This window comes from Sus scrofa, chromosome 1, assembly GCF_054392235.1.
Source record: "Sus scrofa isolate SSC_HxYL_T2T_F1_AM1 chromosome 1, Sscrofa_HxYL_maternal_Yorkshire_Landrace_v2.0, whole genome shotgun sequence".
NCBI classification, from domain to species: Eukaryota; Metazoa; Chordata; class Mammalia; order Artiodactyla; family Suidae; genus Sus; species Sus scrofa.
In genome coordinates, this window is record NC_139383.1 from 25855711 (window position 1) to 25883279 (window position 27569).

Genomic DNA, 27569 nt, shown 5'->3' on the forward strand with positions numbered 1-27569 from the left:
CATAGCCTCTAGACCTAATTTGTCTCTATTCTCCAGTTGTAGTTGGTTCAAAAATTTGGGACACTTTGGAAGGAGGAGTTGGTAGAGTCCTGTGGGGGCAAACAGCCAACCCTTCTCTTAGCAGCCAAGTTGAAGCAGGTGGAGGTGATAAGGGGAGGAAAGCTGAGAGTGTCCTGGTAAATCCTCAGGTCAGATACAAGGGAGAAGTGTGCTGTGATGCCAGGAGCCTACAATGCGTCCTGCCCTTGAGCCCACCTCTCCTTTAGATGGACTTTCCTAGGGGAGTGGCATTGGGTCAAACAGCAGTGATGGTGGTCAGCATTCCAGGGATCGCTGTGGAGCCTTGCTGGCTGCCAGGGGCTGTGCTTAGCACTGTTTATGTTCATTATCTCATTTAATCTTCATACCTACGTCAGGACTAGGTGATACCATATGTCAAGGTTGTACAGCGGTGGCACTTGAGCCCTGGTGGTCTGATTCTTAGACTGTGTGTTGCCCTCGGTGATGTGTTTCCAGCTTGCCTGAGCAGCCACTGCGGTGTCCGACGTTCTTGCTGGAATGATGCTGTGCCACAGTTTTGGTCCCCAGTTCCCTTTCCCAACACTCTACACCATTTCTCTTAGCTTTGGCCTGTGAAGCTCTGCCCCCTCTGAGGCCTATGGAAAATCCTCTTTTCTTATTTGGAAAGTAACATTTCTTGGTAACACTTTATTTGGAAGTAACATATTTCTTGGCAACTCTCCACCATGTATTGTCTGTATCAGCAATTCTTCATCTTTTGGTGATGGTGCACCCTTTTGTTAAGTTTTATTCTCCCTATAGAAAATTGCATGTGTGCATGTCAGTTTGCATACAGTTTCATGGCTTGTGAGTATCCTGAAAACTAGTGTTTCTCTTTATATGCCCAGCATCTTCCAGCCTCTGACAGAGTAGATGCGTGAAACAGTGGGTATGAACAAAATGTTCCTATCGTGTAAATATCTTTTCTGTGTTTAAGGTTTCTTCCTAATCCCCTGGAAGGAGGGGTTAGTCTCAATCTTTTACTGACCTTGTTTATTATGATGTATCTAGCACCGTTATTTGCCTTAAAAATTGCAGGGTTTTGTTCATATTGGCAGTTGAGGAGACCCCCCCTCCCGCTTTATTTTTTTTTTTTTTGCCAATCATCTATGTTCCAAGTAGTGACTGCAGTTTCTCATTTGTAGTAAGTAGAGCAGGAATTTTCTTTATGGAACATTTACTGAAATAAAATGGAAGTTAGTAGAGTTTCAGTATGGGTAAAAAGTCTTATCAAACCTAATAGGCTCAAGAATGAATTTGGGCTACAGACCTATCACATTATAACCATGCCTGTTTTATAGAGAAAGCAGGAATTCTTGGATAAGTATTGCATTGAAACATGTATAAAATGTTCAGTTCTTACCAGTTTAAGGTAACTTGTGCATATGGAGCCTGAAAATGAGCTAATTTTTTTTAAAAGACCAACTGTTAAAATTTTGTTGCATGTGTGAATTATAGCTTTGGTGTTTGGATTATTGGTGCTCAGGTTTAAAAATCTTGAGACCCTTTGTTGTTGAAAATGGATCTCCTTTATTTCAGAAATTAACTTGGTATGAAAAACATGTCATTTAGAGTAGTTTTCATGATTTTCTGACAGACATGTTAGCACCTTTCAAACAACAAAAGACTTCCTCTAATACAATTTCTGCTCCTGTGAACAAAAATATGTGCTTGAACAAAGCAGTGTCTTGGTCTAGAATTCTTTTGTTGGGGCTCACTGTTGTAGAACAGATTTCCCTGCTGAGTGGCTGCCGCTCTGCCCTGTGGCTGGACATGAGTGAGGCTGGCAGGGTTGAAGGTCAGCATCCAGCATGGCGAGGCTGGGATGGGGGGCCCTTCTCTTAGGATGCTCAGGTAACACCACCACATCTCCTCAGAGGACCTCAAAGGGAGTGGTGCCTCTGGGTCCCAGAGAGGCATCTGCCTCCCCTCATAGTCACTGACTGTTGGAACCTAGCTCATGGGACTTTTGATTTCATGGTAGGCATGAGTTAAGACATTGCAAAGCATCCATTTGGTCTCCCTACTATGTTCTCTTTGAGTAGTTGTCCTTCTAAAAGGGCTCAGCATTTAACTTTAAAGTCCTGTGGGATGAAGGGAGGCACACGAGAAACTACTCTGCTGTTGGGACCACTGACATTTCTCACACTGATGAGGCATTTGCTTTTGTTTGTGCAAAGCAACTTCTTCTTCTTGAATTCCCCAAGCTTTTGTACACTGAAGAAAGAGTCAGAGTGTCAAAATTTTAAACTTGATTGTATTCTACCTTACTCTCACTCGACTTCAAAGAAACTTGCACAATTTATGCAAATTGAAAATCATATTGCTGCAAGATTCCTTGCTTTTTTGCTCATGGGCCAGATGACATGTTTTTGTCTTTGATCTGTTTCAGGACTGATGTATAATGAATGCATTCTTTTTCTCTTGGTTGGTTTATCAGATGACAGTGTATTTAGGAGTAATGTGCCCTGCAGTGATGTCAGAAATTTGTAAGAGAGAGACCGTGGCTGATACCTCTCTCTGTTCGGTGTTAACACTGTGGCTTGAATTCATGAATGGATGGATTTGTTGCTCGAATGCTGTCAGTCATGGTGTGTGCTCATTTCTAGAGAGACAAAGTTTAATAAGGTACTGTTCTTAATGAGATGGAAGAGTGAGATAAAGAAGAGGGAATCATTACTAAACAGAATGGAGCTTTCAGGCAGGTGCACGGGGCCTGTGGTAGCCCTGGAGACATTGCACCCAACTCTGGGGCACCTCCTTTTTGAGAGGGTCCTATTGGAGCTGATTAAGGAAGGAGCACAGGTGAGCAGGAGCATTGTGAGTCACAGAGCGCAGCCTGATGTGTGCAGGGGGATATAGACACTGGGGACACGATGCTAGGTGGCTGGTGGCAAGAGACCTATGAAGTGGAGTGGATGGGACCCTTTTATCATGGACGGCCTTGTGTGGCTGGCATACAAAGAAGATTTGGTCCCAGCCCTGGAGTGATGTGGGCAGTGTGCTGAGTAAGTAGATGATTCTGTAGCCTTGTTACATGCATAGATGTTTAAAACATCCGTCATGAGGGACACTGGGACTTTGTCTCACTTTGTTGTGTTGAGATTTTATAATGAAGGGTGTTAATTAATCATAGTCTGTAGCAGATGGGAATGAGATGCAAGTAATAGTTCCTTCTTTATGGAGAGTGGAGTATTTGGGTTGCAAAAGGGGAGGGGAAGGAGGAAGGGGCAGAGTGTCACTCTCCAGGCTGGTGGTCAGGAGTGGACATAGGTGCTCTGTGTGTGTGTGTATGTGTGTGTGTGTGTGTGTGAAGGTTTGCAGCAGGGGGCTAGGAGACCATGATAAAGACTTGCAGTCATGGAGTTCCTGTCATGGTTGGTGAATCCAACTAGGAACCATGAGGTTGTGGGTTCGATCCTTGGCCTTGCTCAGTGGGTTGAGGATCTGGCGTTGCCGTGAGCTGTGGTGCAGGGCGCATATGCGGCTTGGATCCCACGTTGCTGTGGCTGTGGTGTAGGCTGGTGCCTACAGCTCCGATTGGATCCCTAGCCTGGGAACCTCCATATGCCACGGGAGCGGCCCTAGAAATGGCAAAAAGACAAAAAAAAAAAAAAAAAAAAAAAAAAAAAAAAAGAATTGAAAGATATGGTAAACCCCCTCAAATTTCTGGCTCCAGAACTCATATACTCTCCACATGAGTTGCTGCACATCTGCCCTGCTCGCTGGCAGCTCAAGGGTTCTGGCCCTTTTCCTCTCAGCACCGCAAGCAGCTTCTTTCAGCACAGTGGGCAGGCCCTTAATAGTATAGAAACTTAATTAGATGAAGATGGTGTTGAGTCTCCTCTCTGGAAGCAAAATGATTTTGGTTATATGACACCCCACGTTGGTGGCAATTTTGCTTATATGGTTGTGCTTAATGTCTTAAAAATACCCTTCAGGTCAGAAAATAAAGTCATAGTGGGGAGACAGGGTGCATGGAGCTGGGAACAGTGCTGAGCGAACTCACACCTTTGTCTTTTTTTCTGCTCAGCGGTTCCTTGTTAGATACTTACAGCTGAGAGAAATCTGTTCTATTTTTGACTGCTGTAATATTTGAATTTTGGCAAACTGTTTTCAGGTGAAAATGTGAGTGTTTATATTATTTGTTTACGTAAAAAGGTAATGAGGGGAACATGTGCAAAAAATCATGAAATCCAAGTTAGGTCAAGTTGTTAACTGCTGTCAATCAGTTTCCTGCTTCTGATAAGGCACTGTTGTTTTGTAAGATGTCACTGAGGGAGGCTGGATGAGGGCTACACCAGTCTCACGATTTTTGCAATTTCTTGTGAGTCTGTAATTATTTCAAAATAATAAGTTTTTTTTTTTTTCTTTAATTTAAAGGTAGGCAATTCTCATTGTGGTTCAGCTAGTTAAGAACCCGACTAGTATCCATAAGGGTGCTGGTTCAATCCCTGGCTTCACTCAGTGGCCACAAGCTTCGGTGTAGGTCACAGACGTGGCTCGGATCTGGCATTGCTGTGGCTGTGGCGTAGGCTGGCAGCTGCAGCTCTGATTCACCCCCTAGCCCAGGACCTTCCATATGCCACAGGTGTGACCCTAAAAAGAAAAAAATAATAATTTTTTAAAAAGGTAAAGAGAGAGTTCCTTGGTGGCACAGCAGGTTAAGGATCTGGTGTTGTCACTGCTGTGGTGCAGCTTTGATCCCTGGTCCAGGAGCTTCTCTATGCTCTGAGTTCAGCCAAAAAAATTTTTTCTTAATTAAAAAAGTGAAAATAAAAATAGGTAAACAGGATGTATCAGTAAAATTCATATTAAGGAAATCAGATATTTTCTTTAGATTTAAAACAGCTTGCCACAATTAAGCCATAGCACAAATAACATCATTCATTCATTGACCGGATATCTATGGAGTTCTTTATGCCAGGCATTATCCTAGGTGTGCACTAATGGAGATGCGCCCTTCTGCAAGGGGTTAGCTGGAAAGAGTCTCGCCTTTGTTTCTGTGCTGTAGAGCTGGGATTCTTAACCCAAAGTCCATGGATTTCAGGAGTAACATTTGTGTATATAAGTGCTTTCTGTAGAAAATATCTCTAGTGTTTATGAGATTTTCAGAGGTTACAAACTGCTATTTTGGATGATTACTTATCTTGCTTGGATTTCAAGAAGAAATTTCAACATAAGAGAAAATCCTGGAGTTCCCAATGTGGCTCAGCGGTTAACAAACCCGGCTGGTATCCGTGATGACATGGGTTCAATCCCTGGCCTTGGTTGGTGGGTTAAGGATCTGGTGTTGCCGTGAGCTGTGGGGTAGGTCATGCAGACACAGCTCAGATCCTGTGTTGCTGTAGCTCTGGTGTAGTCCGACAGCTACAGCTCCGATTCAACCCATAGCTTGGGAACCTCCATATGCCGCCACTGTGGCCCTAAAAAAAATAAAAATTAAAAAAAAAAAATCCTGAATGCAGTTAGCTCCTGCTTAGTCTTCTTTGCAAAACTTCAGCCCCTTCATTTCAAGGGCCCAACTTGCCTACACATCTCTGCTATTCAGAATCTGTGTGGTCTTTTAAATTAGTTCCAGGTAAGCTTAAAATTCATGGGGTATTTTACAAGGTCTCTCTTCTGTATGGGTTTGGTACAGGTGTGTGTTTTTCCTCTCCAAAGAAAAATTAAAGTTGATTTGGAATTTATATCGAACCACATTGCCCTGAAACTATAGTTATGCTTTGTAGTAGCATTGAGAGTATAGGATGTATTCCCATTTGAAAGGGGTGAGATGTTCTTAGAATTAGAGATTTGAAATGAGAGAAGGGAATTTGGGACTGAAATCAGTCTTGTTATATCTGTAAGAATTTATGATAGTAACTTTTAAATCAGCCTCTCCACTTTAGATCATGGGCCACTTGAGGACAAGGGCTGAGGTCATTCACATTTGTTCCTTAGCACCTAGTGTGAGGTCTGGCACACAGTAGATGTCCAATAATTGCTTGGTGAAAGACCTTCTCACGTAAGCACTGGTTCTTCTGTGCAGGTCCTACAAAACTTCATAGTGCCTTCCCAGGGATGCACAAGAAATATTTACATTGATCTCAGAATCCTGGGGGCTAGAGCCTTGAGTGATGTTTTGTTTGTAAAATGCTTAAAATTCTCAAGTGAGTTCCTCTAGAGGTAGGTAAAATGTTATTCTTAACAAACTATTTCATTTTAAAAGCTTAAAACTAATAGTTTATTTTGCCCAGTTGTTTAACTGATTTGGGGAATGTATGGCATCTTTTTTTTCCATAAAAGGAAACTGAGGAATTCCCTGGTGATGCAGTGGGTTAAGTATCCAGCATTGTCACCTCTGTGGTGTGGGTTTGATCCCTGACCCGGGAACTTATGCAAAAAAAAAAAAAAGAAGAAGAAGAAAGAAACTGAGGCTAGCAAATAAAGCTTGAGCTAAATTAATTTTTGTTTATATTGGCAATTTCCTTCTTTGGAGAGATTTCTCTTTGAGTGCTTCACGTGCTTGCCCGTGATGGTGTTCATTGTTGATTTATGAAGTCTCGGAAGGAATTCTGCTTTAATTCCTCATAGCACAATGGTGTCCTGAATGCATGGACTCTTAATGCATCTGGTGATGAGAATGTAATTCTAAACATTTCTGCATACTTATGATGAAAAGTACAAAAAGCAACCCATATTCAGTTCCAGGTACATTCTCTTCACTGTGTTACTCATGAAAAATGATAAAGCCCCAATTGTTGGGCAAAATCGAAAATTAGATTGAATAAACATTTAAAAATAATTCTAGGTATTCTCTTGTGCAGCACGTCAAAGATCCAGCATTGTCACTGTAGCAGCTTGGGTCATTGCGATGGCATGGTTTCATCCCTGGCCCAGGAACTTCCATATGCTGTGGGCTGGCCAAATTTTTTTCTATTAACATGCAAAAATCATTTGCATTTCTATGGAAACTTAAATTAAAAATGCAATATTCTTATTTGCTCTGAAGAAAATGAAATAATAAATATAAACATATATGGGATTTATTATGGTAAAAATTATAAAATGCTAATGAAGGAAATCAAAGAAGATGTGAATACCTAGAGAGACATACCGTGTTCATGGATTGGAAGATTCACCATATTAAAGATGTCAGTATTTCTCCAAATTGATCTCAAATTTAAGGTAATTCTTATCAAATTCTCAATAATTTTTTTGTATGTAAATAGACAAACTTATTCTAAAACTCATGTGGAAAGTGAAAGACCATAGAATAGCCAAAACAACTTTGGAAAATAAAAATAAAATGGGAGCACTCACTCTTGTTGAAGTTGAGGTCTACTATGTAGCTGTAGTAGTCGGGACATTGTATTAATGGAGATGAGTAGACAATAGATCAGTGGAACAGAATAGAGAATTCAGAAATAGATCCATACAGTTATGCTTAATAAATGATGTTGGAGCAGCTGGACATCCATAGGCAAAAAAATGAACCTTGACCTAAGCCTTGCACCTTATACAAAAATTAACTCAAAGTGGATCATAGACTTAGTTAAACATAAAACTACAAAACTTGTAGGTAAAAAAACATGGGAGAAAATCTTCAGGACCAGGACTAGGCAACGATATACACAGACATTTCGCTGAGGAGCATATAGAGACGGCAAATAAGCATATGAAAAAGATGTTCAACATCATTAGCCATTAGAGACATGCAAATTAAAACCATAATGAAATATCACTCCGTACCATTCAGAATAGCTGAAATGAAAAATAACACCAAGTGCTAGTGAGGATGTGGAAAAACTGGCACATTCCTTCACAGCTGGTACAGAAACTCTGGAAAATAATTTCGCATTTCTATTTAAAACTAAAAATGGATTTGCCATATGATCTAACTGTTGTGCTAAGCTCTTACACATATGTATCAGAAAGATGAAAACTTATGCATGAATGTCATTAGCAGCTTTATTTGTAATAGCCCCAAACTAGAAGGTACCCAAATGCTCTTCAAAGGATGGACAAACTGTGATATATCTGTCCTGTGGAATAATACTCAGTAATGAAGAGGAATGATCAATTGATACAGAAAACCAATTTAGATGAACTGCAAGGAAATTATGTGTAGGGAAAAAAAAAAATCCAAGCTCAAAAAGAAATATGCTGATGATTCCCTTTATGTATCATTCATGAAATAACATAACTGTATAGATGGAGAATAGATCAGTGGTTGCCAGGGGTTGGGGATGGGGTAGATGTGACTCTGAAGGAGTAGCATGAGGGAGTCTTATGATGATGTGACATTGACCGTGATGGTGGTTGTGCAAAGTAACATGTGGTAAAATTGCATCAAGCTACATGCATACACGCTGGAGTCCATATATAACAAGTGAGATCTGAATTAAGATGTATGGATTGTACCATTGTCAGTTTCCTTGTTTGGATATTGTACTACAGTCATGTAAGATAGTAATTTGGGGAGGGGGTGCATGGGACTTCCCTGACCATTTCTTTGTACCTTCTTGTAAATGGAGAATGATTTCAAAATAACAGGTTTTGAAAAGTAAACTTGATGCTTTATCTTCACATCTTAAAAAAAATTCTAACTTAATTCTTAGTTAACTGTTTTTCAATACATGCATGGTCTCATTGTGATACACTTATTGTGCTATAGGGTTTGTAATCTGATAGGTGGTCTTAGGAAAAAGTTAAGCATGTACATTTCCTTCTTCTTTAACCTTAGTTTTGGTTTTTGTTATTTAAACAAATGAATTCCTGAGTTTTTGTAGTGCTATTGCATAATTTAGGAAAAGCTCCTGTGGTCAGTATTAGTCATTTTAGTTTGACCAAAGAGTACTTTTTTAAAAGAGCAGTATTCCTCTGACATGCGTTTTCTGCATGATAGGTGCAGTTAGGCAATAGCAACACATCCAAGGATGAAACTGAATGCGTAACAAAAGGTTAAAGGGTTTTCCAACAGATTACTGAGAATGTTTGACATTTCCTTAACGACGTAGCTGTTGGTTTAGCTTGAGATAGCGTATACAGAAAACTGGAAAGTATAACTAAGCAGATTTTTAAAATAACAACAAATATGGTTGCTATGTTAGAGTGAAAGAGTTAAAATCAGGTCAAGGAATAAAATCACAAGATGCCCAACAATCCTGGTGCGGTTTACTCTAGATCAGAGCTTCAGGGTAAATGATTTAGATTTATGGTACAACCAGATTTATAGTCATTCCTTTCTGGTTAATCCAAATTCTGTCCTGTACATTTAATCTCTCAAAAGGTAAATAAAGGCACATAATATTGGAATAGAATCCTTTTTTTTTTTTTCTGTTGGATTCAATGCTTTCATAATCTTCATGAAAAAATGCTCTTAGATGGGTAAAAACTGATTTAGAAATGGAGGCAGCCATTTCCCAGTAGATATTCTTTTTCTTTTTTGGTCGCACCTGCAGCATATGTAAATTTCCAAGGCAGGGATTGAACCTGTACCACAGCAGCGACCTAAGCCATTGTAGTCACAATGGTGCATCTTAACCTGCTGTGCCACTAGGGAACTCCAGATAGTATATTCTGATACACAGTATTGATACATGCAGATATATCATGTTACAGAATGAAGTGGCCATTTTTGTGAGATGAATTTTCTAAAGAACACTTTGAAATATTGAAGGTTTGGATTACTGTAAAACAAATTTCCTCCCTCACAAATTAAAGCTTTTGATCCCCGTAATTGCCAAACATATAAATTCTAATGAGGATATTAAATCTAAGTGTCTAAATTCTCTCTTTACTAAAAACTTTAAGAAAATCTCAAATAAAAGTCTGGATTGATAAACGTGCCAAAAAATTATTTTTCCATTTTAAATTTAAAAATTTACTGTAATAGGAGTTCCCATCATGGCTCAAGGGTAACAAACCCGACTAGTATCCATGAGGATTTGGGTTCCATCCCTGGCCTTGCTCAGTGGGTTAATAAGGATCTGGTGTTGCCATGAGCTGTGGTGTAGGTCACAGATGTGGCTTGGATCCCACAGTGTTGCTGTGTCTGTGGTTTAGGCCAGCAGCTGCAGCTCTGATTGGACCACTAGTCTGGGAACTTCCATATGCTGCAGGTGTGGCCTTAAAAAGAAAAAAAAAATTACTATAATGTATGAGACAAGGAGCATGGATTGCATTTGATTTTGCTTAGTGATGTTCTCTTTTGATTAAAAATGTAAGTTAAAGTTTAAACACATTTATTTGGAAAGAAATTTCTTAGATTTTTGTTACTTAGCAATTTAGAGTTTAATGACTCTTTATATTGCTAATAAACAATTTTTGCAGTTGGCATTGCTAAGTTGAAAGAAGTGAGTGAGAGAACATCAAAACACTTCTGTACTGCTTCATTTTAAACTTGCTCTTTTCTTCATCTGAGCATCCAGAGCATTATATTCTGGATTCTTTTGGTACCAATCGACAAGAAGGACATGAAAGTGACATTGGAAAGTTACTTTCTAGCCCTTCTACAGGTACGAACCTAACCCAACCTGAGACCTTGCCTTGAGATCAGATTGGACCAAACTGCACATCTGTCATTTGATAATCTCAAGGTATCTCAAGCATTCAAAGAGAAACTGGAGGTTTCTAGGGTATCTGGGTTACACACTTAGTTAGATAAGCCAATTCTAATTTCTTTAGCACTGTCATTCCTGTATATATTTACAAGGGGGATAAAAAAGACTCTAAAGAGTTTCAAATCTCTTTTATATTGTACAGCTTACCATAAAACAGCATATTATGTACAATTTGTTTTGAAAAGGTATATATCAGAATTCATAATACTTAGGGAGCTCAGATGTTTTCTTAGGTTATAATATGTCCCTGTGTCCGGGAAGTAACAAATTGGCTCCTAATTTTACAGCTGGATAAACTTCAACACATTGAGAACAGGTGATTTGCTGATGATCTTGATGGAAAGTGGGGCTTTGAGCTCTGAACTTTGACTCCTTTTGCAATCTCATGATGGAAAACATGAGAGTGACCTGAATTAAAAAGGAATGTCCAGAAGGTCATTTGCTGTAATTTCATCTTCATTATGGTGCTTAGGTGTGAGGATGCTGCCAGCCTAGGAGGAACAGAGGCAGGATTCAGCACTGGGCAGAATCATACAGTTTCTTCTACCCCACTGCTAGGAAAAGCTACCATCATTTTAGTTTCTTTGGGCAAATCAGAATCTGTGACTACTGTGGAAGAGGGGTCCATGCTGAGGTGTTTTTAAAGGAATACTTAGAAGAAAGACAAATGATCTTTGGTGGAAGAGAGTTTTGCCCTCTGCTCACTCTTTTAGGAATCATTAGCAGAAAGAGCTGGGGCAGGCAGGCGGCAGCCCCGAAGTGTTAGGACATCTTTAGATCAGTGCCTCTCACTGATCTAACCAGTATTTTGTGGTATCCCATCTTGAAATGGGAATTTCTTCCCATTTAGCGTTTAGACACACAGTGTAACCTGTTTAGACACACAATTTTAAAAAGTCAATATAGGAGTTCCTGTTGTGGCGCAGTGGAAACAAATCCAACTAGGAACCATGAGGTTGCCGGTTCGATCCCTGGCCTCACTCAGTGGGTTAAGAATCCGGCAATGCCATGAGCTGTGGTGTAGGTCGCAGACACAGCTCAGATCTGGCGTTGATGTGGCTGTGGTGTAGGCTGGCCTGTAGGTGTGATTTGACCACTAGCCTGGGAACCTCCGTATGCCATGAGTGCAGCCCTAAAAATAGGAAAAAAAAAAAAAGAAAAAAAAAGACACACTCAAGATGTGGAGAGAAAGAGTTGTATGGATGCCTGACATGTCATTTCTAGTGTTCCCTGGAGACCACTTGTAGTCTGTTGGTTTCTGTGAGCTGCCATTCTGGCCTTCTAATACCTTCCTCTTAAGTTTGTTTATGCTGGTTGCTGTTGTTTGTAGCCAAAGGATGCTAACTAATGGAGAACCAAATTGAGACAGGCATTGTAGTTTGCTCCTCGAAGGAACTGGATATTTTGTAGGTTTTGTGAAACTGTTGCTGGAGATGGAGTAGAAGGAGGAAGCAGCAGAGTTACCATTGTGGCTCAGTGGGTTAAGAACCCAATGTTGTCTCTGTGAGGATGTGAATTCAATCCCTGGCCTCACTCAGTGGGTTAAGGATCCAGTGTTGCTGCAAGCTGTGGTGTAGGTCGCAGATGCAGCTTGGATCTGGCATTGCTATGGCTGTCGAGGAGGCCTGTAGCTGCAACTGTGGTTCTGATTCGACCTCCAGCCTGGGAACTTCCATATGCTGCAGGTGCAGCCATAAAAAGAAAAAAAAAGGAAGCAGGAAGCCATTAGAAGCCCACTGTGATAGAATCATGAGGTACTGGAGGGAAAGGTGGAAAGGAGCAAATAGATAATGGCTTTTTTCAGGGTATTTGTTACTATATGTTATCGATTGAATGTTTGTATCCTGCCCCCCCTCCCACTGCCGCTGCCGCCCCCACAATTTATATGTTGAAGTCCTAACTCCCATTGTGATGGTTTTAGAGATGGGAACTTTGGGGATGCTTAGGTCATGAGGGCAGACCCCTCATGCATGAGATTAGTGCTCTTTTAAGAAGAGACAGGAGAGGAGTTCCCATCATGGCGAATCGGAAACAAATCTGAGTAGCATCCCTGAGGATGCAAGTTCGATCCCTGGCCTTGCTGAGTGGGTTAAGGATCTGGCATTGCTGTGAGCTGTGGTGTAGGCCACAGATGCGACTCGGATCTGATGTTGCTGTGGCTGTGGCTGTGGCATAGCGGCAGCTGTAGCTCCAATTTGACCCCTAGCCTGGGAACCTCCATATGCCTCAGGTGCAGCCCTAAAAAGCAAAAAGCAATTAAAAAAACCCAAAACAACCAAACAAACCCCCCCCCCAAAAAAAAAAAACAAAAGAAAAAAAAGAAGAGACAGGAGAACTTGCTTCCTCTCCATTCTCTGCCCTGTGAGGGTTCAGCAAGAAGACCACCATCTGCAACCAAGGGAGCAGGTTCTCACCAGACATCAGATCTGCCTGTTTTCAGCCACTCAATCTATGACACTTTTGTTATAGCAACCTGAACTAAGGCACTGTATAGACCTGTTCTTTTAATTGGGACCTGAATTAAGGACATGGATTAAAGAGATTCAAAGAAAGAAAAGTGAGGAATCCATGTTGAACTTTGAATGTCATCTTAGGTGACAGGGCTCATGGGTTTAGTATTAACCAGTTAGAAGGTATTAACCTTCTGTTTGAGGAAGAACTGTAAGTTCTGATTTGGAAGAGCTGAGTTTGGGGGCCTTCAAGATAGTTAGATGAAGATTGCCAGGAAAGCAGCCGGGCGTGGTAACTGGAGTGTCGAGTCCTTGTCATATGTTACATTGTTCGAAGTCACGTTCACTGGAAGACATCACCAGAGAGAGTCCTAGAAAGGGCCATTAATGGGACATCGTCATCATTTGAGGGGCAACCAGAGGAGAAGGGTCAGCAAAAAAGACTGACAAAGAAGTGGCCATCTGATATAGCAGTTGGCTTTAAACAGACTCAATAAATATTTATCAAACATTTATCAGCACTGTGGATACTAAATTTGTGAAGTTGTGGTGCTGCACATTGAGGCAAGAACCATACATTGAAAAAAATGAAGGTGTCCCTTTGTGGTGCAGCAGGTTAAGGATACGGCGTTGTCACTGCAGTGGTTTGTGTCTCTTCTGTGGTGTGGGTTCAGTCCCCGGCCGGGGGGCTTCCATATGCCTAGGGTGCAGCCAAACAAACAAACAACAAACAAAACCCCTAAGAACAAAAGCAAATGAGACAACAACATAATGGTTCCTTTAAGATTACAAAAGGGGAAGAAAGCGACTGCTCAGGAGGAAGACAGGACAGAAGGAATATTCCCACTCAAAGAGGGAAATCCGTATTCTTCCAAAGACGTGCTACCTAGACACCTATTATGAGGTGTTTGAGGCACACAGAGTGTCTGGCTGAATGCTCTGTATAAATTACCTAATTTAACCCTTTGACTTTAGTGAGAAAGTTAGGTAGGTTAAATCTTTCTGTGTACCTCAAATTCATACTCTAGGTATGGCATCGAGCCAGTAAAGGAATCTAGGTCTGTCTGAATCCGCACCCACTGGATTCCTCATGTCCACCGCTGCCTCCTCCCCCCACCCCCCGCCAAAAAAATAAAGGGAATTCGAAGTGGCAGCTAAATATAAAAAATACGGAAAAGGAATTCAGGCCATCTCCTGGAATTTTTAAGATGGGATTTGGCAAGCATACTACATTATTGAATTAAACGAACAATACTAGTTTAATAAAATAAAATTGTAAATAGTAATAAGAGGCACAGAGGTCCTGTTTGGTTTGGAATGAAACTGGTCCAGGGTTAATTGTGTAAATGAAATAATAGCAGAAATTAGATTCACTCGGGTAGCAATCTGGAAACAAAAAAAACAGGTAACGGAATGCAAGGCGAGCACTTTCAACAAAGGTCAGTAATATAATAAAGGTCACTCCTAAGAGAAGAGTTAACTGACCTAGATATGTGCCAGAAAGCCAGAAGGGGAGTTCCCATTGTGGCTCAGTGGTTAACGAATCCGACTAGGAACGCTGAGGTTGCGGGTTCGATCCCTGGCCTCACTCAGTGGGTTGAGGATCCAGCGTTGCCGTGAGCTGTGGTGTAGGTCACAGATGCAGCTTGGATCCCACATTGCTGTGGCTGTGGTGTAGGCTGGAGGCTACAGCTCCAATTGGACCCCTAGTCTGGGAACCTCCATATGCCGCAGGTAAGACCATAGAAGAGACAAAAAAAAAAAAAAAAAAAAAAGAAAGAAAGCCAGAAAGGCATGAGTTTGAATGTAGATTGGGAGATGAGAAAGTTAACAATTAATGCAGAAAAAACTGAATAGGGTAGAGTGAAAGATACCTGACTTTAAAAAAAAAAAAGGATATCAAGAGATGAAAGGAAAGAAATTAATGAACTAAAATTGTTCTCCACTGGATAAGCCAAAACATAAGTTTAATATTAATACATGAGCCATCTTTTCTTGCATGTATCAAAGGGTATGTGTAAAATAAAACCAATGATACACAAATTGAAAAGTTGTATATTGTTAATTGCAGTAATGTCTACTGACTCACATTCCTCTGCCTTCCTGACCACGGACCCAACCACATCTTACTGATCCTGTATCCTTTGTAGTTACACTGTACACAGTGGTCCTCAATAAAAACTTATTAATTCTACAATGGAATATTACTCAGCCATAAAAAGAATGACATAATGCCATTTATACCAACATGGATGGAACTAGAGACTCTCATACTGAGTGAAATGTCAGAAAGACAAAGACAAATACCATATGATATCACTTATAACTGGAATCTAATATACAGCACAAATGAACATTTCCACAGAAAAGAAAATCATGGACTTGGAGAATAGACTTGTGGCCACCTGGGGGGAGAGGGAGGGAGTGGAAGGGATTGGGAGCTTGGGGTTATCGGATACAACTTGGAATGGATTTATAATGAGATCCTGCTGTAGCATTGAAAACTATGTCTAGATACTTATATTGCAACAGAACAAAGGGTGGAAAAGAAAATGTATACATGTAAGTATATCTTGGCCCCCATGCTGTACAGTGGAAAAATAAATTAATTTAAAAAAAACCTTGTTAATTCGATGTATTATTTCATTTCCATTTAAAGCAGGAAAAGTAGGAGATAAAGGTCTACATAGAAGATTTTAGGTACTCAATCAATGATTCACTAGCTCAATAAAAAACAAACACTGTTTTGTTTATCTAGAGTTGGAAAACTAATAGGGAATCTTAATGTAATTGTTACATTAGATTTTTCACATTATTAGAAATGATGTCCATTTTCCCTTGGCTTTGGATTTCAAATCTGTATTGCTCTTCGTTATCTTATTTTTAACCCAAGATGACCTGGTGGAAAGCCTAATAGATAACCTTCTATTTAAGTGTTAACTTTGTCAAATTGGTACAAGGCTTATGCTGCACAAGAGAACCGTGTTACATTTTATTGGTTTATTTTGAACTTGTAGTTGGAAGATAACATGCATACAGGGGAGTGCATATGCTTAGCTGCCTTTTAACCTGCAGATGTCTTCTGCTTGTTGAACAGTTTCATGGAGAGTTGGTTTGTCCTTCTTTTTGTACTTTAATGGATCATAATGTTTATTTCTGGGCCGTCTTAAATGAAGCTGCCACTAAAGGAAGCAAGAGGGCCAATGTTAATACTAAAAGAACATGAAAAAGGAATGTCATTACCTAGGACCTGCTGAAAGTATGACATGTTAGGTTTTTGTGTTGTACTTGATATTGGGAGGGCTTAATTTTTTTTTTTTTTTTTTTTTTCTTTTTATGGCCATACCTATGGCGTATGGAAGTTCCTGGGCTAGGGGTTGAACAGAACTGCAGTTGTCGGCCTACTCCACAGCCACAGCCATGTCAGATCCGAGCCACATATGCCACATATGGTGCAGCTTGTGGCAACCCCAGATCCTAAACCCACTGGGCGAGGCCAGGGATCAAACCTGAGTCCTCAGGGACATTGTGTCAGGTTCTCAACCCTCTGAGCCACAATCGGAACTCCAGGTCTTAACTTTTGATTGCAAGGTAGGAATCCTGTGCACTTGAAACTTTCCTTGAGAGATGTCTTTGGATTGAGCTTAACTCATGCAAGGTAGGAGTAATTTGCTGCTGCTGCCACCTCTGGAAACTGTTTTAAAGGGTTATCTCATTTCACTGAAGCTCTGAGAGTCTGTCCGTGGATGTCTGTCTCCCCTGCCCCCACCTCCATTGGATCTAGATGGGAAATGGGTGTAAACCTGAAAATGTACACAACCTTATTAAAGCAGCTTTGCTAAATTAATTGCAGCAGAGTCTTTGGGGTGTCCTTTTGTGGTGCTGCAGATTGTTTCAAGAACCTTGGATATTTTGCCAAGTGTATCACCTCAATAATCTAAAACGTTAACAAGTGAAACACTGTTCTGTGTCTTCACTGGCTTTGAGGTATGTCATGATAGTTTAGCAATCCACTTAGCCATCAAACTCCTGCTTTGAGTTGTCCACACAATCCTTTTAGTCTGTTTTTAGATTTATTAAGTGCTTCTCATGTATTTGATGAAAATGCTTTCGTTTAAGAAATTGTTTCCACATGACCCCAGAGGCCTCCCGTTGTAGTTTAACAGTAGTTGAGATGTAGTATTGTTTGTCTGGAACTGCAAAGTAGAGTCAATGCTGGCATATTGGGGCACTCTAGGCTTAGAGCTGGGGGGCCCTCGGCGTGGTAATTTAATCTGTTCGTTGTATGGTTTTGATGCCCAGAGAGTTTCAACAACTTATCCAGGCTGATGACTCCACTGGTCAGGCAGCATAGATAGATTCTGACTCCTAGGTCCTTTTCTCTTGCCTACGTTAGACTGACCCTGGAATACCTGAAGATGTTGAGATCTTTGCCAGAGAATTGGCTTTGCATGAGAGCTGCAAAGGAAGAGGTACTATGTTTGGTTTAATCTTTCAAAGAGAAGTTTATGGCCTTTTTAAAATTTTTTTTTTCTTCTTAGGGTTGTAAAGAAGGCAGTGTTAAAGAGAGAAGAGAGCCGGAAATGCCGTCTTGCTATTAAAAATGAGGAGAAAGATGGGCTATCTTGGCACTACCTTTGTCAGTTACACATTCTGCAGCAGGTGCATATCAAAGATGGAGCGGCAGCCCGGAGCCTTGGCAGCCTCTGGACCCCTCATTTTCTTTTATGTCATGTCTATCAGGACTCATGGTTTTTGTTTCCTAACTATTTCTCAACTCTCTTTGTGCTGGACTATTTCTACCCATTGAATGTGTGTATCAACCTTTTCTGCTGATTAAGGAAGTTCTGCAAGGAAACATTCTTTTTATATTCGTTTCCAGGATCCCCTATTATATTAAAGTTAGTTGGTCCTTTAAAATACAGAATGATAGACAGATACCTTTAATTTTAACTTGCTTGCCCCTTCTTAGGTCTATTCCCTTTTCTTTCATACTCTGCTTAGAGACTCCGTGTGTTAGGTAGGCTGAGTGAACATGCTTTTGGAAGAAAACTGGTTTTCACAGTCACTTTCTGTCTCATGTCAGTGATGGAGCCACTTATGAAGCTCCCTCTAGAGGTGGATTTGCTGTGCTGTGTAGCACACAGTAGTCTTGGCTTTAGCGTAGCGAACACTCCTGGTACTGACTTTCTCAGGTGGTCTCCAAAGGTTCAAGACATGTGATGAAATGAGTCCCCAGTTAGGGTCGTGTCTTGGGTGGGCTGTGTGGGGAGCAGGGACTTCACTCATGTGAACCAGCCACAGCCTTCTGCTCCTGGATGGCTTTGTTTTAAGCACCTACTCCTCTCAAAGTAACACCTGTTTATTTCTTTGTGAAAATAGCCCAGAAAAGAAAAAAGGCCACCTGTGAATGCCGTCGATTTGTAAACTTGGGGACTGATGAAAATCTTGCTATGAAGCCCTTCACTTATTAATGTCAGTGTGCTCAGTGTTCGGTCCATGCACCATCAGTCCTTTGCCTATCGACTTCAACTTTGTAGGAAGCAGAACAGTGGTTTTCGGCTCCGGCTGCTGCTCTTTGGGAATCATGTTGGATTCTGTAGACCTGGCATTGAGCCCGTACATCTGTAGAGTTAAAAGCTCCCTAGGTGATTCTGATGTACAGCCATGGTGAAAGCCCATTGAAACAGACTTGAGCAGGCACATCAAAGAGTTCAGGGAAAGTGCACGGCCACTTGGAGTCAGGCCGCAGGAACAGGTAACGAGGCTGTTTTCACTGAGAGCCAGAGGGCCGTTTCGATTTTGGAAGCCCAAAGGAACTGGCCACGCTGGGGGCCAGGAGAAATTAAGCTCTCAGGGATTTAGCTCTGTATGGGCTCCTCCTCCCCATTCCCCTCTGACTTGACAGACTTTGACCTTCTCCTGAAATAGCTGTGAATCAGAGTCTATGCCACTGAAGAAGAAGAATATATGGTGCTATTAGAAAAGCCCTTTCTCCACTCTGTTGCTGGAAAGGAAGAACCAGGGCAGGGTGTTTTCTCAAATTTTAATCCCTACTGCCCCCCTTCAGATAATAAAAATGATCAAATAAACTGAAATCCCCTCTTACCCCATCCTTGGAAATGTACTTCGTTCATTAGCATATCAAAGGCTGGGAAAATCCTGTGGTTCTCTCTCACATACACATACATCTCGAAACTTTGAGTTGAGCAAACTTACTTGCATAGGAAGAGGCTTTATGCTTCTGTACCTACAACTGAGCATTTCTTTCCTTAACAGCAGTTTGGGAAAGACTGGCCAAGTCACTTTTTGATTCAGTAATTTTCTGAGGGTTAATTTCTGACAGCTGAACCTCTTTTTAAACTCCTCTTTGAAGTTGGACTGAATTAACAAATGGAAGGCTTGGCAAAGCAGTTTACTAATTCATAACTATATCCCTCTGCTTTCTTTGTGTTGCTAAGTACTATAATCTTTGACCTGAAAGGAAGAATACTGCTAACAAGTAAATATTTAAAAGGCCCCATGAAGTATAATGTTATAATGTGCATGAGTTTGTGCCTGGGGAGCCTGTCTGCTGGATGAAAGCAGTGACTCACTTTTCATCTCCTAAATAGGCTGTTGTTTTACAGTAGGTTGAAAGGAAGTATTTTAAGTGCCAAGAGTTAGATTTCTTTTTCTTTTTAGATTTAGTTGGCCATTGGCTTCACCGATTTGAAGGTGGCGTGTGAGTCAAAACTGCTGAGTGTGCCGGTCCTCTCTGTACGAGTTACGGTGAATGAATGAACTCTGTGCTCCTAAAGGCCACTTGGAACAGCGTGTGGAAACGGAAACATGACTCACTGACAGGCTTGGAGAGTATCAAGGGGGATTCACTAACTTCAGAGCCAGACCCGAGGCGTGGTGAAGCAGGGAGAACCCAGAGGGAATAGGAAACCAGGGTTCTGGTCCCAGCAGTGCCCAGTTGACTGCTTCGAATGACAGTGGCCAGATCACCAGACCTCTCTACTTTCTTTCTGTCCATAATGGGAAGTGTAAATTATTTGTTGCTAGGATCATTTCCAGCTTCCAGACTTAATGAGTCTGAATTCTACGGATTTTCTGGTTTGTGTGGAAGTGGGTGTGGATGTTTTTAATGGTTTTCAGATGGGACTCATCAAGGCTCCATGAAACAAACCTTTATTTTTAAAATGTGAAGTGAATTGCTGTGACAGCGTATGACTAGGGAGTTCATGACAGAAAATGAGGAAGCGAATAAACTTTGATTTACAAGGCTGCGGGCAGCTGGTTTCCTGAGGCTGTGGCATTTGGCACATAGAATGATGCATATGTGATACTCTCAGATAAAGGTTCATTATTATCTACAGACAAAAGCTTTGATCTGTCAGGATTTCTTTTAAAAAGCTGTAAAATAGCCCCTAGCTACCCTGTTCAATGTGCCTCACCATGTTTTAAAAATATATTTAGAACACCCTACTGAAATATATCCACAGACATTTTCATTAAGAAATAGCATCCTGCATACCTGACACCCTCCAAGTTCTTGCTACATGTTTTTTTTGCGTAGTCACTATTGTATAAAGCAATCTTGGAGTTCCTGTTGTGGCTCAGAGGTAATGAATCCAGCCAGTATCCCTGAGGATGTGGGTTCGATCCCTGGCCTTGCTCAGTGGGTTGGGGATCCAGTGAGCTGTGGGTGTAGGTCACAGACGAGGCTTAGATCTAAGTTGCTGTGGATGTGGTCAGCACTGCAGCTCTGATTCGACTCCTAGCCTCCATATACCACAGGTACAGCCCTAAGAAGCAAAAAGCAAAAAAAGAAAAAGAAAAGAAAAATAATCTTGTGTTCTATTATTTTCATTTAATGATTTTCTTTCATGTGGGCTAGATTGTCAGGTACATTGAAATGTCAATGCTATGTCTGTTAGAAACTACCTATGTATTCTTTAAAAGTGATAATCCGGCTTATTTAATGTTTTTTGGGGGGGCTAGCACAGTATTTTAAGGGTCATGAGTAATTCTCTTTGCCTTTATTATGGCCATGAGGATACATTAATTTTCATGAAATAATTGCACAAAAAAGACCCCCAAATATTTTCAAATGGCAGCTTTCAAGTTAAATCATATTTGAAGTTTTCTGTAATTTTATCCCCCTTTTTTTCCTGCTGCCTAAACTATGGTGTTTGTGTTTTTGATAAACTCGTATTAGTAGCCTCTTACCTATTTTTTTCTGATTATCTTTTGCAAATTCTCCACAAAAAGATATTCCTGACAATGATTATTTCCTTATACATATGGGGGGCCTCCTACAGTGCTTAGTGCTTGACTCCTAACCCCACTAGGTGGCGGTATTATTGTTTTCAGTGGGGAACCAGGTTCAGAGAGGCTTGCAATTGATGACATTGTCATTAAGTATGAGCTGAAATCAAGATTGGAATCCAGCTCCAAATATCTGTTCCAGCTTATCTTGGGGGTGGGGGAGAAAAATGATCAAACCTTGCTTCTTACATGATCTATTCAGTAAATTTTTACTGAACACCCCCAGAGTTAGAATTTTCTTCTCAAGAAATTGTGGACAGGAGAAGGGGTAGTGTGGGGGAGACGTCAGTTCCTGGAGGCAAACTAAGAAATCGCATATGCCCAGCTTATGGGTGCCCTGTGAGTTCTTGGAGGCATGTGTGTGCACATGTGCGTGTACATGTGTGTGTGTGTAAATAAACAGCCACTTTGGAAGGTCAAAATGATGTGCCAGAGGAAGGGGCGCTAAGCTGAGCCTAGAAGGGGGCGGGTTGGACTCTGTCGAGGGGATCTGAATTGAAGTCCGAGAAGCTTGGGCTAGATTAGCAATGATGGCTTTTGGGCAGCATTTGACAAGCTCAGGGCAGATGTGGCAGGGTGCAGAGGCAACGTGAAGCACACCTGGATCGAGCCGAGCTGGAAGCTGCTGGAATTTTCCTTAGGGGTGGAAGTGAGAAAGGTAGAGGGACAACTTGACTTTCATTTAAGGGAGGTTATCCTTAAGTTTGGGTATGAAGGTGAGAGTAAGGCTTAAAGGAAAACTTAATGGTTTGGAAGAACTGGGGCAACGTGCAGAATAAGCATAGAAATTCTGCAGAAAGATGGGGGCCGGGTGGAGGTGGGCGATCCAACTTGTGGTCGGGCTGTTTTCTCTGTTTACGAGGTGTTAGGGACTAGCACGAGCGTGAGGGCCAAGTTGCAGCCCTCAAGGGGCAGTGAGGGCTGGGGTGGGGGCAAACTGTCCCGACTCAACAGAATGTGTGCTGAGAAGCAGAGTGTGCGAGGCAGGGTTGGGGGGGCATTTTGTCCTTTGAAGTAGAGGGGATCAGAGCGAGAGGAAGGCAGCTTGTCCGACAAGCACTCCCTCCCCACCGAGCTTCCCTAGTCCTTTCTCCGGAGATTCTGTCTCTGGGGTGGGGCCACAGAGTAATTTAATAATCACCCCCCCCCATTGGCATGCTGATGAGCAGGCAAGTTTGGGAAACACTGATATGGACATGGGGGTGTCCCAAAGGCTGGATGACATCCTCTGTTCTATTTCTTCTGTAGCTCCTCACGCATCTGGCCTGTGTAAGTACAAAAGATGCGTCTGAAATAGGTTATGGAAGTGAATGGAAACTTGGCTAGCTTTAGAAGATACTCTCAGGATTTGAGATTTATGCAGGATTCTTTGCTGGTTCCTAACCCACTTTTTTTTTTTTTTTTTTTTTTTTTTTTTTTTGGCCTTTTTGCCTTTTCTAGGGCCGCTCCCTCGGCATATGGAGATTCCCAGGCTAGGGGTCTAATCGGAGCTGTAGCTGCCGGCCTACATCACAGCCACAGCAACATAGCCAGATCCGAGCCACGTCTATGACCTACACCACAGCTCATGGCAATGCCAGATCCTTAACCCACTGAGCAAGGTCAGAGATCAAACCCGCAACCTCTTCATTCCTAGTTGGAGTCATTAACCACTGAGCCACGAGGGGAACTCCCCTAACCCACTCTTGGCCAGTGTTTGAATACGACGAATAACTCCATCCCTGAATCTACCCAAGCCTCTGACAGCCTGGGGCTTTTAGAAGATGGGTTGTTCTGTTCTGCCACCTGCTGGTCAACCATGGGCACACCATGTTGTGTTTAGAAGGTGGCTCCATCCTCAAGATTTCAAACGTGATTTTCAGTGGCGCATAGGGAGGCAAAATGTCTTATTTCTAAGAAGGCCATCTGCTCTAAGTAAAACCTTTTACACTCAATGTTGCAAATCTGACAAAGTTAATTTCCTTTTCTCTCTGGAGGCTTTTTTCCAGTCCAGGTGTTAAGATACTAATAACAACACATTCTGAGAGATCAGTTACCTGTGTTAATCCCAGAAAGAATGTTTTTTAGGCCTCATGTCTGTTCTGTGGACAAATTCCGGAAATTCAAAGCCGCAGTGAAGACAGTTGGAATTCAGGCCGCAGAGGACTGGAGAAGTTTGATCTTGGAAAATTGAATCAACCTCTCCAGGATCAATATATAAATTCTTCAGTGTAGTTGCATCTGCATCACCATCATCATCATCATTATTTTATAAAACTGTGCCTGGCTCTGGGTCCCAACTTTGTCAATGACCTGACAATTAATTTCTAAAAATGCTGTGGATTCCTGGTCAGGGCTGGGCCACACAGAGGTAAACTACTTAGATTTAATGCTTGGCGCCATGTGGCTAGCGTGTCACCCGCAACCCCTCAGATTCTTTGTTTCCTCATCTGTAAATGAAAGTGTCTAATAGGATGACCTCTAAGATCTCCTTTGGTCCCAAGCTTCTGTAACTCAGTCAGCCTGAGTGTATGACTTAGTTTCCTGGCAGCTGTGAAAGGCAGTGTCTGATCTTGGTTCTTCAGAGGGAGGCTCCCCACCCCCCCACCCCATTGACACCATTGTTACTTAAGAAGCTTCTGAGGACGCTAATTTATACCTTGCATTTGATACTCTTAATTTATTTTTAATTTTTATTTTTTTGTCTTTTTGTCTTTTTAGGGCCACATCCGTGGCATATGGAGGTTCCCAGGCTAGGGGGCTACTTTGAGCTGTAGCCACTGGCCTACACCACAGCTCATGGCAACGCCGTATCTTTAACACACTTGAGCAAAGCCAGGGATGGAACTCTTGACCGCATGGTTCCTGGTCGGACTTGTTTCCGTTGCTCCATGATGGGAACTCTTGATACTCTTTTAAACATTTTAAAAAGTTAAAATTGGGGAGAGTTCCCATCATGGCTCAGTGGTGAATGAACCCGACTAGTATCCATTAGAACCTGGGTTCCATTGCTGACCTTGCTCATGGGTTGAGGATCTGGCATTGCCATGAGCTGTGGTGTAGGTTGCAGACACAGCTTGGATCCAGTGCTGCTGTGGCTGTGGTGCAGGCCGGCAGCTGCAGCTCCAAATTGACCCTTAGCCTGGGAACATCCATAAGTGCGACCCTAAAAAGACCAAAAAAAAAAAGTTAGAATTGGAAAAATGGCAGGCGTCTTCATTTTATCTTTCCTTTAAATATTATCAGTTGAAACACAGAAGTAATACTTAACTTAGCTCTATCTGTAAACAAAATGTAAACTTTCTCAAAGATGGGTGGTTCTTAATCGGGGGTAGGGGCATACCTTACACAGACCAAATGTTTGATGGCCACACACTGCTCGGAGAGACGCAGGATGGTTCAGGCCCAGCTGAAGCTGTGTTAGTGCCCTGATTGTCAACCATGGGCGAACATCAGAGTCATCTTTTGTAAAACATTCTTATTATTCCCCTGGGAATATTATCAGCAAAGTAAACTTTAGAAATGTTGAAACACATTTTGAGAGTGTGTGAGTGTGTTGGGGGGTGGTGATGAACATTTGGAGGTTTATTTTTTAGCTTTTTAAAATAACTGTCATTACTTATGAGGTAATAGCTACACCTGTGCTATTTTTGTATTAAGTCCTTTAAACCTGTCAGGACTTCACACTTTTCTTCAAACTGTTCAGTGCATCACATCATTTGGGAAGAGAAATGGGCTTAGCAACTATGGAAATGACACAAGTACCATGTTCCTTAAGAATTTTTGTCTTTGCAGGTGAGGCTTGTGTGCTTGGTTCTTTTCTCTGATGGGAGTCTGACCCTCCATTTCGGTGCCTCATCCCCTCCCTATATATGCAGCTGCAATCTTAACCTCCTGCTTCTGCCCTTACCAGCTGGTTCCCCCTGAACTGCTGCTGCTGCTGTAAATCGCCTACCAATTACGGAGTACTAATGATGTCAGCATCTCCCCATTTAGTTTTCAGGGTCCCTGGTGTCTTTGTCTTGCTGTGGGTTGAGCACAGGAATGAGAACTGTGGGCATTGCTCACTTGGGGGCTTTTTGGAGGCAGCCCTGTCCTGGTTGTCCCAGTGTTTCTGGGAGAAGCCTGGGCGGCTAGCTGGGAGGAGGGAGCAGAAGGCGGAATCTCTCTAACTAATGCCTTCACTTGTGCCAGCCAGTCTCCGTCAGCCCACTCCAGCCCTCCATCAGTGGCAGGGGTCTAATGTTTGTTTTTTAGAAGTACGTCATCCTTCTTTGAAGTTCTTTTTGATGGCGTTTTCTTAGAGAAGCGTGTTATAGGAACAAAAATTCTCTGGATTTAACACATTCATTTTGACCCTGGGGACCGAGGGTTTCAAATTTCTGAATGTCTTAAGTGTCTCTTAGCCCGCTTGTTTGTTAATTTCTCCTTATCAAATTGAGCTTATTACTTGACTCTGACAAGTGTGATGGTACAGTGATGACTGAAGTTGTCATCATCAGATGGGATGCCCTGTCTCTAAAACGCCTTTCTATTTGGAGATTTTGATGACTGTAAAACTTGTTGAGCTGAATGAAGAGAACGACATGTAAAGATATTCTTTGTTTCTTCATGTGTTGCAGAAAGCTGTAATTTGTCAAGCTTTTTAAGAAAACACTTATGTGACAAGTGAAATTTTAATAGACACAGTATATGGGAGAAAATACATAAGGCCATGCCCTTAAGCAAATTTGCACATGGAGCGTAGAAGCTTACAGATCACTTTTTAGACATCCTGCTGTGTGACATGTTCCTTTAATTACCCAAACAAGCTGGTAGGAAATGGAGCAGATGAGTCAGTTCATGAGACCTACCAGGTCCCTGGTACCTTTACCTGCCATACCTTTGGTTGCAGAGTGAATGGAAAAAAATTTAATATGAGCTATTTTGTAAAAATGACTGTTGAAACGTTAATTTTAAAAGTGTAATTTATGAAGCCTTAACACACAAAACAGTGCTATGTCTTGTTGATGACCTCCCTGGTATGTGAAAAAAGTGTGAAAAATGTTTGGAAATGATACCCACCAAATTTAGAATGCTGGTTACCACTCTGAGACTGGGGAGAGCAGGGAAATTATTCCGTACCACTTTATTTTTTAAAAATTCAAGCAAATACAGCCATATGTTAACTGCTAAATCTGTGATTTTTCTCTTTTCCTTGATGTTTAAAGTCATTCTAAATGAAAATTAAATATTGCATGATTACAATATTTATAGCATATGTTTAGCATACAAATTATGGAAAAATAGACTCACCAAAATAAAAAAAAAATTAAAAATTTGTTATATCCTATGTGTAATACATTAATAATTTTTCAGTGTGTCATCCTAGTCTGTTTTGTATTCAATTGGTATTATATCCATACTGATATGTTTATGCATTTTTAGTGAAATTATGAGTAGAGGTTTGAATTCTGCACATTTACTTGAATTGTAGTGTAATGGTGTTGAAACTAGTGATTTTCAAATTGTAATATGCATAAGACTCATTTAAATGTGGATTCCCAGGTTCCTCTCCAGAGGTGGGAACTAAATAGGATTTAAGAATGCACTTTTTTTTTCTTGCTTTTTAGGGCCACACACGCGGCATATGGAGGTTCCCAGGCTAGGAGTTGAATTGGGAGCTGCATACGCAGCCTACACAGCCACAACCAGAGGCGAGCTGAGTCTGCCACCTGCACCACAGCTCACGGCAACGCCAGCTCCTTAACCCACTGAGCAAGGCCAGGGGTCGAACCCGCATCCTCATAGATCCTAGTTGGGTTCGTTAACTGCTGAACCACAAAGGGAACTCCTAGGAATGCACATTTTAACAAGCCCTTCTGGCCTCCTGACTCGCCCCACTCAAATTATCCTGATATAGGTGTCCTAAGGAACACATCTTGGGAAAGGTTGGTTTGAACTACCTATGCTTGTGCGGTCCACACAACTCAGGGTGCCATTGCTGCTTTTTGGTATAATCCAGAGTCAGCAAGCTGTTGTCTGTGAACCAAATATGGCCCACCACTAGTTTTTATAAATAAAGCTTTATTGAAACCAGCCACCCTGATTTGTTTACATATTGTCTGGTTGCCCTCCCCACCCCTTTTTTTTCTTCTCACAATGGCTGATAGAGACC

General features: G+C 41.5%; 1 protein-coding gene and 1 long non-coding RNA gene across 11 annotated transcripts in view; both read left to right on the forward strand.

Annotated features, from left to right (window-relative positions):
- NHSL1 (NHS like 1) overlaps nucleotides 1-27569 on the forward strand; it is a 323641-nt gene that overhangs the window by 153114 nt on the left and 142958 nt on the right. The gene's annotated exons all lie outside the window — the stretch shown is intronic.
- On the forward strand, nucleotides 20998-26730 carry LOC146405982 (uncharacterized). The gene is made up of 2 exons (XR_014845469.1): nucleotides 20998-22677; nucleotides 24530-26730. It is a non-coding gene; the product is annotated as an uncharacterized LOC146405982 (long non-coding RNA).